Genomic DNA, 12,989 nt, shown 5'->3' on the forward strand with positions numbered 1-12,989 from the left:
CTGTCAAAAGAGGATGGGCTGGTTAACGTTTTATGTCATACAATGCTACAGCTCAGAAACCATTACTCATCAGTCTCGTTGTTACATGAATTTTAGCTTCTCCAACTACCCTGTCATTGATCATTTGGCAGAAATGAAATCCATCCTAGCATTTTTTTACTCATTACAATATTCAATACAATTTTTTCCTCATTTACGATAGATTTATAGCAGCCTGCTGACAGTAGATGCTTTAGACTGGGTCGTCCCCGTGCTGGAAGGCAATAGGCCAGTTCTGTCAGACTGGGATGCTTTTCTCCAATTGATGTCCACCATCTTCAATGACCCGCACTGATGGGATTCCAGCAGGGGCAACGCATAGTGGCCTCCTATGCAGAGCATTTCCACTACCTCAGAGCAAATACAGAGTGGAACGAAGGAGCACAGCTATACCAGTTCCGATGGGGCTTACAGGAATAAATCAAAGATGAACTGGCCCGTATAGAGATGCCAACGGGCCTAGATGCCTTTGTGCACCTCACGATCCACATAGATAATCATCTGTGAGAACAAAGGGAGGAGAAAGGGGGTTGTTTGTAGCTTCCCTTATCATGTACCCATGACCCCAATATTTGTATCACCCACTGAACTCATGCAAGCCAATCTAGCTCGCCAATGACTCACACCTGAAAAAACCAACGGTCCCACCAGCACCACCTGTGCTTCTACTGTGGTGAAACTGTCCATGGCATCTCGGCCTGCCCAGTACAAATGCCAAAGAGCATGGGGAAACAAGCCAACCCAGGCCTGGTGTGGGGAACCAGACTGGACCTTGAAAGAAGGTCCCTAGTTCTCACTGAGGCACACCCTTAGCCCCATCCACAGGCTTCCCATTAGCAGGTGACTATCCAGCTGCACATCCTGGGGGACCCCCTGACAGACTCCCTTCCAACAGACCCTCATCGATTTAGGAGCAGCAGACAATTTCATGGATGCAGCTACAGCTCAGGCCCTACAGTTCCCCTTGCTACACAAGACCATGCCCGACACAACCAAATCTATTGACAGCTCTCTGCTGTCTTCAGATCCAGTTGTGGAGGAGACTGTCCCCCTGGAGGCCATTATTCAGGGACACAGAAAAATGATACAATTTGGCATGATCCATTCCCCGCATTTTCCATCAATCTTTGGCATCTCCTGGCTGACCCTTCATGACCTCTTTGTTCACTGGCGAGAACAGAAAGTTACCTTCCCATCAGAATTCTGCTGACAGCATGGCAAGGGACCCCCTACGGCCACTTCAAATATTTAGTTATGTCATTCGGACTGACTAGTACTCCAGCAACGTTCCAGCATTTCATTAACAATGTGCTTCGAGACCTACTGGACCAGTTTGTGGTAGTGTCCTTAGATGATATATTGATATTCGCAGATGATCTGGACCAACACACCACTCATGTCTGCACAGACCTGAAGAGACTATGACAACACGGTCTCTACACTAAACTAGTGATGTGCGCATTTGATCAGACCTCAACAGAGCTCCTGGGTTTCGTCCTGTCCCCAGAAGGCACCAAGATGGAAGGTCCATGCAAGGTCTAGTTTGTCTGCAACTGGGCAACCCCCCTACATCATTGTTTAGGCTTCACAAACTTCTACCGGGGTTCATTCCAAAATTTTCAAAACAAGCCAAGCCCCTTACTGCCCTACTCCAAAAAAATGCCAAGTTCCATTGGTCACCCAAGGCCCAGCAAGCATTTGAGCAACTGAAGCTTGCCTTCACCACCGCCCCAGTATTGGCCCATCCTGACATGGCTCAAGCTTTTGCTGTGGAAGCAGACACCTCTAGTACTGTGATTGGGGCAGTCCTCTCCCAAAGCCAGGGACCCAAGCAAATACTGCATTCCATTGCCAACTACCTAAGGAAGCTCACACCTGCTGAGTGAAACTATGAGATCCAGGACAAGGAGCTCCTGGCAATTAAGACTGCCTTTGAAGAGCGGCGACACCACTTGGAAAGGGCCTATCATCAGTCCAAGTGTTTACAAACCACAAGAACCTGGAATACCTTTGCAGGGCTAAGGCCTTAAACCAATGACAGCTCCAATGGGCCCTATTTTTCTCCCAGTTCAATTTACCCTGATCTACCACCCTGGAATCAGGAATGGCAAGGCCAGTGCCTTGTCCCAAAGATATGGGCCTGACCCAGAAGGCTCCAGTCTGGAACCAGACCACAGTCTCAAATGCCATAATTTTCTTAAAGCAAATTACTTCCAAGACCTGCTCACACTCATCTCCGTCTCTGGAATTCCATCTGACAAGCTGGCCATTGTAATATACAAACAAAAAATATATCTAGGTTTAAAGAACTAACCTACTTCAATGATTTTTGATAAGGGGCCCAGAAATGGGAAGGCCACTTGGAGACAGAATTTCCCCACCCACTATAAACAGAGGGGGGGGGGAATTCTGAGAGACAAGACGCTATCCTGACCCACCACTAGAAGGAAGTGCAGGACCCACTGAGGTGGAGAAGAAGCCCTGTTACACCACCTCCATGAGGGGAGTAGCTACCAGCGTTGTAGCACTGTCTACACTGCCACGTTCCAGTGCTGAAACTTGAGTGAGAAAGATGCAGCGCTGTAAACTGGCAGTGTAGACAAGGCCTCAGATCTCTGATCATCACACACAGTGACCACTTGCCTTCAAATACATACCAATTAGCACTTTCCTGCTAAAGTTCTTCATTTGCATTACACAAGGCTTCTTTCTCATTTGATGGGCTATTTATTTACAGGTGTATATACAATGTAAATGTTTGCTATTACATTATAACAGAATGAGATAAGTGAAAACCGGGCATGTAACATCCCATTCATTTTCATTAAGTTTTAACACCAAATACATTCTTATACAATTAACAATCACTGTGATCTATACTAATAAACAAGTGTATTGGCCTGGGGCTTTGGCAGGAGCTGACACCTGGTCTGCCAGTGTAACTGGGCAAATTATGGTACCTGATCAATGAGGAAGGTTATGGCCCAGAGGAATGCACTTGTTCATACTCCTGCCCTGGTTCAGGCCTTCAATAGGAGACACCCTGAGAAACCTGGACCCATGTCACCCAGAGAGGAGAGGGTGATGCCATGACCCAGGGGTCTCACACTGGGGTCTGTAGGAGCAACCATGCTCCAACCCTCTATCTGGCAGTATACTGATGCTTGCTTACCTGGCACCCATGAAGCCTAACCCCAGTTTGAGGTGCCGCCCCCTGAAGTCCTATTGGCAGAGTCCTGGAGCAGCTGATTGGCCGGCTGCCTCTACTGAAGCCAGCATCAGGAACAGGAAGCTGTCTGAATAACTGGGCTCCACCCTGTTCTGGTCTCCTGCTCCCCTGGCATCCTGACCTAGCATGACTCCTGGCATTTGATTTGTGGTTCTGATCTCCCGTTTGTCTCCTGCTTCTGACCTCCTGGTGTCCTGACCCAGCTGACTCCTGTCTTATCACCCTGAACTCTGACTCTGACTACTAGGTCTGGCCACCCAGGACCCGGCCCTGACATTAAATACTAAGGTGACTGTGGGTGAAATCTTGACACTCTACAAATATCTTAGATACCAAGATTAGATAACATGGTTACAACACTGCTGCTGAGGTACCTCAGTAGAGCAATCAGCTTCAGATTGAGTAGAGGGACTGCTTTGTTGTAGGATGAGAGCTGAATAGTTGTTACTTTCTGATGGCTGTGCATTTTATTTGTAATTGTATTTTTCTGGTGCTCATCCTTCCTCTGAGTTCCACCCAAAATTTGAAACGCAACAAGAACCCTACAACTTTCAAAACTAAACTTTAGTGCATAGGGCAGGGACTGTCATTTAGTACATACTGGTACAGCACCTAGCACAATGGAGCCTTTAGGTCCCACCGCACTATAATATTAAAATTAAATAATAACAAAATTCCCAAGAGATTTCACATAGACCACTAGTCCGTAAAACAAGAGCCTTATTCTGCAATTATCAAAGGGGTAGCCCTGTTAGTCTGGATGTGTAAAAGCAGCAAAGGGTCCTGTGGCACCTTATAGACTAACAGACATATAGGAGCATGAGCTTTTGTGGGTGAATACCCACTTCTTTGGATGCATGTAGAGCATGCAATCCAAATTAATCTGCAATGTTATGCACATTAACTTCAATCATGAGAGTAGCACTATTAACTTCAGTGAGGATACTCATCAGTTTAAATTAAGCATGTGCATGAATTTTTATTGGAGGGGGGCCTGTGCCCATTGAAGTCAATGGAGAAGTTCCCATTTTTTTTTATTATATGGAGATATGTCTATCTCATAGAACTGTAAGGGATCCTGAAAGGTCATCTAGTCCAGCCCCCTGCCTTCACTAGCAGGACCAAGTACTGATTTTGACCCAGATCCCTAAGTGGCCCCCTCAAGGATTAAACTCACAACCCTGGGTTTAGCAGCCAATGCTCAAACCACTGAGCTATCCCCCCTCCCCATTAAATTCAATGATGCAGGATCAAGCCCTGAAATAGTGATCTCGCTCCAGTTCCCAGCAGATAGGTGATCTCATTTAAAAAAAACAACAACAACAACCCACCACCACACAACAGTTCATGTTATATTTATTCTGCAAACCATGGGTACAGATAATGCTCTACCTGCACCACTGAGTGGCAGTGTAGGCATCTCTGCTGTACTCAATACAGCTGCTTGTTTGTATAAGTGGAAGGAAGCAAATCTGTCTTGGCATGTGAATCCTGATGCTATTGGCAAGCTGGTTGTTACTGGCTAATTAAGGAGATTGATTTGCTGTACTTTCACTTAAGTTATCAGTTTTATAAATGTAAAGATGATAGCATTGCATTGGTGTGATTTACTAACTGTATTTTGGTATAACACCAAAATTTAATGTAGTGAACTGAATCCCTCTAGTGCAGTGGTTCTTAACCTGGGGTGCACACACCACCTGGGGGTGCGAGATGCCCTTTCTGGGGGTGGGAGACATGCCAGATTTTTTTAGAAGGTATCTCATTGAAACCACAAATTAAGCACAGGCACGTAAGTACAACTACTTTGTTTCATCAAACCTATGTATTTATTAACATTATACATTTTTAACGATTACTGTAATATACAAACAAAAAAATATATCTAGGTTTAAAAAACTGACCTACTTCAATGATTTTTTATAAGGGGTGCGAGAACATATTTTGAGAACCAAAGGGGTGCAGGCTGCAGTAAAGGTTAAGAACCACTGCTCTAGTGGATAAAGAATGCCGAGGAGTAAACTTTGGTGAAATGACTTTAGATACCCAAGGCAGTTTCCCATTTCATGTTCTATGCCTCGTTCAGAACGGCTAGAAAAATAAACATGTAAAGTAGCAGTAAATCACAAAATCATTCACAGTATTTGCAAGCTGACATTCAGATCCTTTTTGGATAGTCTACACAATCTTCAATATCATCAGCATAAAAAGGGTGCAAACTGATAAATTACTTTAATGATATTCCAGTCTGGAATGTATTCAGTACCCGTTCCCAAACCTACAAATGGACAACACTAGAAAAATATGGGGAACAGTTCTGTATTGGTAAGGGAATAATGACTGCATAGGGCTTTTCCATCTCTAATTTCTAGGATGTGTACCCTATTTCCTTACAACCACTGACAAATGCCAAATGGATTGAAATGAACTAAGATTCTAGTCAGCGCCTCAGCTGGTAGAAACTGGCACACCTCCATTGATGTTAATGGAGCTATGTTGGTTTAATGGAGCTATATTCCCAGTCTGCAAAAAATTCTGAAATTCTGAAATACAGTATGTTCTGTTTCAGAACAAAAAGTAGCAATTTTAAAATTCCCAGGGAAGGGAAGTTGCAAGAAAAAAAATGTTTAAATAAAAATCAAAATGCTTCATTTTGAAAATTTCAAAATGAAATGCCACTTGGGTTCACAAACTTGGGAACCCAAACTCAGGTGGGCCCCTCAGGGTTTCTTCGCTCTTAGCTTCACAGAAGGGAGCCTGGATGTCTTGGGAGTCATGTCTGAACTGCAGGCCTGGGATCTGGGATACCCAAGCTCCCAGTTCTTCAACAGAGAGCCTAGAAGCCACAGCAGGGAGCCCTGTAAGCTCTAGGGTCTCCAACCCCAAAGCAACTGGCATGATGGGCTGCCACAGAGCTGTAGACCCTAGAAAGCCCAGAGTCCCTGGCCCTGGGACAGTCCTTCGGGTGGGTTGCTGATGAGCCTGACAGGCAAGCTGGCAGAAAACCAGGCAGGCAAGTTTCAAACCCTGTCTGTGATTTGTAAGAAGAGTCATCGATATCGGCACATTTCTGTGAAAGATTTTGCTTTTGACAAATCAGCATTTGCAGATGGAAAACCATCTGATTGTAGAATTTCCTACCAGTTCCACTGGCAATGCCATCTGATGAACAAGGAAGGGCTGGGTTCAGGTTAGAACTAGGCTGCAGTTTCTGGAGGTGCCGAATGGCACTACACACTTCAGACACTGGGGCACAGAAAGAACTAACACCCTTGTTGTTATAGACTCCACTATGTATTCATTTTCCATGGTGTTTAGCTACTGTGATGAAAGGCACAGCTGGAGGTGGGGGATGCTGGGCAGAGTAGGGGATGAGGGCCTGGTGGAGGGTGGCCGGTCATAGTGGGGGCAAGAGGCCCAGTTGACTATATAGACAAAAATACTGGAGAGTGGAAATTTTATTTTCTTTTGTAACTGATATTTATCGGACTGAATGCCAATGTTTTTTCAGTTTCAAACAGCTAAATGGCTTTTGATGGGCAACATTACATTAGTGTTTGTTCTGTCTCCAACAAAAAGGCATATTAAGAGCTAAGTATCTACAGAATGAGGGCTTTTAACCTCTCTCTCTCTCTCTGCTATAGTAGTTTGTCATTAACAATCACGTTTATACATGTTTAGCCAACTGAGGTGCATGAATAAAGGGGCAGTACAATTGGCCCTTCTGTGCTAATATATTACTAATGGCCTTAGAGTAAATATTGAAACAGGAATCTCTAACACTATTAAGAACTGCTATCTTCTAAATGTGTTTTCCTATGTGAGAGTTCAGAATGCTGGTTGTAATTACATGTACAATGAAGCAGAAGTAAAGGGAACTTTTATAATGTTCACCTTTCGGTACTGGTGCAAACCCAACAAACATTTCTTTGTCCTTCGCCCACAGAGGCTAGTGCAAAGCCCTAGTAATCGGAGTCTGTTACTCATTTATAACAGATTCCCAAGACTGGTAAAGCCTTCTTGATTTATTCACAGTTATAAATTTATTATAACCTTTCTCTGCTAGATTGAAATTATCAAAATTTTGTTCTTCGTGTAGCTACTTAAAGACTGAGATCAAGTCACCCCCTACTCTTCTCTTTGTTCAGTTAAATAAATTGAGCTCCTTGAGTCTATCATTATAAGGCAGATTTTCCAAACCTTGAATTGTTCTTGTGGCTTTTCTTGGATCTCTCTCCAAATTATCAACATCCTTCTTGTATTGTGAACACCAGACTGAACAAAGTAGTGCAGTAGCAGTCACACCTATGCCAAATACAGAAGAAATATGACCTCCTTACCCTTACATGATATTCCCCTGTTTTTACATCCAAGGATCACATTAGCCAGTTTGGTCACAGCATCACACTAAGAGCTCATGTTTGGCTGATCATTCATCATGACCCCAAGTCATTTTCAGAATCACTGTGTCCCAGGATAGAATTGCCCGTCCTGTCAGTCTGGCCTCCATTCTTTGAATCTAGATGTATAACCTAGGTACGTAGGTATGCACATATGCTTCCTATATAATGAATGAGGAGAGATAGGCGCTTTAGAATGGGATCCACAAAATTCAGCATGCTAGGCAGGGGGCAACAAAGCTAGCCAATGGACCACAATTCACTGCAACAGAATTTAAGTCATTCTAGGCAGGATTTTGATCATATTACTAGTGTAACCCTTCTGCCAGGCAGAGTCAGCAGCAACAGGGCCAGGTTCAATATCTAGGGGATCCTTTCCATTGATACAACATAGAACTGGCTCAAGCCTCCACCCAGTAATTTGGGACAATTACACACCACCCCGGGCACCCCTGAGAGGCAATACTACCCCACTCGCAAGCACAGTCTCTGAGTGTAGAAAAGAAACTTTTAATAAAAGGAGAGAATTAACTCAACGTTAATTTGGGAAAATACTGCAAACAGGGGTCATAAACTATGAGCAAAAAACCCACCCCCAAGTAAGTTGGGCAGTGTCCTTTTTCCCTCAGGTTCTTAAGTCCATCAACCCAAACATCCCTTTAACGTGCCCGTCCCTTCTCTGCACCCCACTCACAGTCACTGTCCTTGGTCAGAACAGACCCAGAGTTCAAAGGTGTAGCTGCAGAGTTCACCTCCCATCCTGTGTAGAGGTAAGGAGGCACTTTGCTTGCTGTGCCTCTCCAGCCACTCATTTGCCAGCTGACTATCAGTCACCTTCTGCTGCCACCTGTCTCTCTGCTGTGACCTCTGCACATCAGTCTCTCGGTGATTTTCAGCTCTTTGCAGGCTGGGTAGAGATGTTGCCCCCTCTCAAGTGATTTCAGCTCTGATTGAGCATTTAAAATAACAAAAGAGGCTCCTAATGACACCTATTTAGCTTTTTCTTTGAACAGTGGGAAGAAACAGATTAAACCAGACAACCCTTGGGGAAGGCTTACAATCCTCCTAACTAGGACATCTATCTCCCCCTCCCCTTACTTTCACAGGGCTCTGGCATTCAAGCCCCTGGCTTAATGAGGTTCTTTCCACTGAGGGTAACCCCCTCATTTGGGACAGGTTGAGCACAGTCCTGCTTCCCTGTATTCCTACAATAATATTTCACTACCCCTGCATTCAGTACTAAAGTGATTTGTAACCCAACACAAGCCAAAATTGATTACTTTGACACCGCTCTGTCTGCTGAGTATCTGAGCAAAGCAGGAGCAAACTGTATTTACATAAACACAGCCAAAGTCTCTCCCCCACCAAGCTAGCTGTCAGGGAAGCATTCATTCAGACCCTGCTCACACTAGCAGCCCACAGTATCCACAAGCGAAATGAGAGGCTGAGAGAGCTGTACAGACAGCCAAGAAAATCCTATGGCAGGAAGATCCATTCCTTGTTCTTCTGAGTCACAGATCAGCACCAATAGTAGCTACTGGCTATAATCCTGCACAACTCCTGAGGGGAAGACAACTCAGCACTAGTGTTCCACCTTTGGAAAGAATCTATCTACAAAGTGGCCAGACATGAAGACAGTAGTCAAATCAGATAAAAAGGCAAAAAGAGCTTATTATCACTTCTACAACAGATGACACTCAGAGAACTGCTGAGTCTAGAACCTGGTGATCGTGTTTGTATCAAATTGGATGGAGATAAAGGACAACTCCAGATGTTGAAAAGAAAAAGAATTCAGCGTCTAGATCATATGTAATCGTGTGGAAAGTTCAAAAGAAACTATTAACACCTACAGTTTGTTCCTCAGAAAGAACAATCAACAGAGCAAATGCTACAGATGGCAGATGCCTAACAAGAAGACACAGTGATTCCAGACCAACCACAGCCAGTCATTGCAATTAATGGACAGCCAGATGACCAAGCTGTTATGGGTTTGGTTCATGTAATTAGAAACGATTCAGAGACACTTAACAAACTGATACATACTGAACTTAAAGGGTGTAACTACACTGCAGAATTCTTTCAGCAGTATGTAGCATACATAGATGTGTACCTGTGTGTCCTGTTCCCCCGCAGCACCGGTATAAATAGCAATGTAGATGGGGGGTCATGGATTAAGCCAGTAGAATACAAACACACCTGAAAGGTGTGGGTACGTACCCAGTGTACATAACCTACACGTTCTCTACTGACCCTTGCCGTGCCTCCCATCTACACTGCTATTTTTAGTAGTGCAGTGTCCTGCCACCTCACCGCTGCTGGAAAGACTCTCAGAAATACTCCAGCAGTTGGGAAAGGCTCTGGCAGGTGCAAGGCAGTGGGTAAAAGGCTCAGCCTCTGCCCTGTCAGAACCTTTCCTCACCACAGTGAAAGGCTCTGGCAGTGGTGGGCAGCTGAAGCCTTTCCCCGCTGCCTCCCCTCTGCCAGAACCTTCAGTGACATGTAGCTTCACACCATAGTACGGATGCAGTGTGCTTTCACTGTGATGCACATTCACTGCATGCTGCCGAAAGTGATATGTAGCACATAGGTAGCCAAAGGGGGAGATGTAATGGAATGCTAAATGGTATAATACTGTTCCACCACTAGATGGTGCCATGTGCATCATGCCTTATGTAAGCTAACTGCAGCCAGACCTGGCAGAATACTGAAGAACCTTACACTGAACACATCTGGTGTGTCTCTCTCTGACAAGGAAGTTCTGTAGTCAGTCCATATCAATTGTACAGGAGCCTGACCTGCTTGTAGCAGCCTTGAGACCTATTGCGTACAAGAGGTACATGACATGAGGCTCCCTCAGTTTTTCCTCTTGAAGCTGTTCCTCTGTGGATAACTAATTTTCATTAGTTTGATTGCAGCAGGGGAACTGGAACCTGGGTCTCTCGTCCTCCCTGGACAGTACTCCCTACTCACTGGACAACACAGTCATTCTCTCATATGCAGAGGCAGAAACTTAGGTGCTGAGGGGACTTTTACTCTGAAAACTTAGGCGCCAAGTGAGTTTAGACATTTACAGGTTGCAGCTGGAGTTTCGTAAATCACAATGGAGCCAAAACTGGGACTTTGGGACCAAAACCCCAGACTTAGTCACCAAAGTCTGGGCTTTAGCCCCCAAGCACCTTTGTGGATCGGGGTCATGTTTGCTTGTGCTCACCTTACCAAGTGATCCAGATCATTCTGTCAGTGACCTGTTCTTTTCATTCTTTATCACTTTGTGTCATCTGCAAACTTTATCAGTGATGTTTTCTTCCAGGTCACTGATAAAACGTTAAATAGCCTAGGGCCAAAAACAAAACCTTGCAGGACCCCTTTAAAAACACACCGGCTCGATGATTTTCCCATTTATAGTTACATTTCAAGAGCTATGCGTTAGCCAGCTTTTAATCCATTTAACATGTACCATGCTAATTCTTTCTAGTTTCTTAATCAAAATGTCATGTGATACCAAGCCAAGTGCCTATAAGGGCCACACAGTTACATGTATCAACCAACTTGTAATCTCATCACAAAAACACTTTGTTAGTTTGACAGGCTCTACTTTCCATAAACCCATGTTAACTGGCATTGATTATATTACCCTAATTTAATTATTTTTAATAAAGTCCTGCATCAGCATTATTTTGTTCAGAATTGATTTGACTGACAGGCCTATAATTATCCTCATCATTCCATTTACCTTTTATTAAATATTGGCACAACATCATCTTGAACTTCCCCAGTGTTCCAAGACTTAATGAAAATCAACATTAAGAGTCCAGTGAGTTCCTTGGCAAGCTCTTGTAAAACTCTTGGACATAAGTTATCCAGATGTGCTGATTTAAAAATGTCCATCTTTAGTACCTGTTGTTTAAGTACCTAGCTTTAGTACCTAGCTTCTGATCTATATTCATTACCATTAATTTCCCATTTCTTTTGTTATATATTGGTGGGTTTTTTGTTTTTTAATAACTGTCTTCTAAGCCAGGTTGGCTTTTTTTAACCAGTGCAGCCTTCCTTCTTGATTCTAGCTTTTGGGACACCTAGTAAAACGTTCTTAAACAATTCCCAATTATCTTTCACATTTTTCTGTTTAAATTCTCTCTCTCAATGATTTGGCTCATAGTTGTTTTCACCTTTATGAAATTGGCATTTTGAAAGCACCTAGTATCTCTCTCTCTCTCTCTCTACATATATTACTGGTTTGGGACTTTATTCTATTCACATGTCCTGATCACTTGTACACAAGCTACTACTAATTTACCACTATGATCAGTTCTTTATTTGTCAAGATAAGGTCTAATATCAAATTCCCCGATGTTGGATGCAACACTTTTTGAGTTAGGACACTGTCATCTATAATATTTACAATTTCCAAGGATGTTTTAGTACTGGCAGCATGAGACCTCCAACATATATCACTCAGATTAAAGTCCCCAATGGTCACTCAACTTTTTCCCCCCTATGGAACTGGTCATCTTATTTCTTAGTGTGATTTGGTGGTCTGTGGCAAGACACAAAAGTGTTTCCCTTCTTGTGCATTATCTGTTAGGACATTGACTCATAAGCATTTCTTATGACTTGTCAGTGACTCAGAAACAGGTAATTTTAAAAGGTCTTTTGTTACGTACATACAAACACAAATGCCATCAAGTTGAATTTAGGGCCATGCTTTGCTCAGCCAAAAATACTCAATTGCTGAGTCCAGGGGCCAGATCCTCTGATTCACTATCTACACTTTACACGGCTGAGAGCAAAGGGGACAGAAATAGCGACTAATTTCCCTGTCTTAGGAGCACTCATTGCTGGAGAAAAGCTGATGGGAGTGCTTTAGCTGCTTTCTGTGCCAGCTCTTCACTCCCACCCCAAGTATAGGGGTCTTGTTGGAAGAGTTAGGGGCAGAGGGAGGCTGTGGTGGAACAGAGTTCCACTATGCTGATACTCACTGGGTTAAAGTCGTGTAGGTAGCTCTTGAGCAGCTCTAACTCAAGCAAGGCTGGGCAGTGCAGGATCAGGGAGCCATAACTAGCACCCTGTGCCCATTTCTTCACTCAGACACAGACAAACTGAGCCCAAGGGGTCTTAAGCCCACAATCCCCAGCCCACCTCTTCTCCCTCATAGCTTTCAAATAGCCATGGAGAAATTTTTACAAGTTGCAGAGGCTTGAACTTCAGAGTGAACTACCGGGTGGGGAAAGAGTAAAATTGCTCAGAACTAACCCCAAAGACATAGTCCTGGGACAGCCCAGCAAGAAACAGGGTACATGAAGGGGCACAGACAAGGATAG

The sequence above is a fragment of the Chrysemys picta genome, chromosome 2, assembly GCF_011386835.1.
Source record: "Chrysemys picta bellii isolate R12L10 chromosome 2, ASM1138683v2, whole genome shotgun sequence".
Taxonomy (NCBI): domain Eukaryota; kingdom Metazoa; phylum Chordata; order Testudines; family Emydidae; genus Chrysemys; species Chrysemys picta.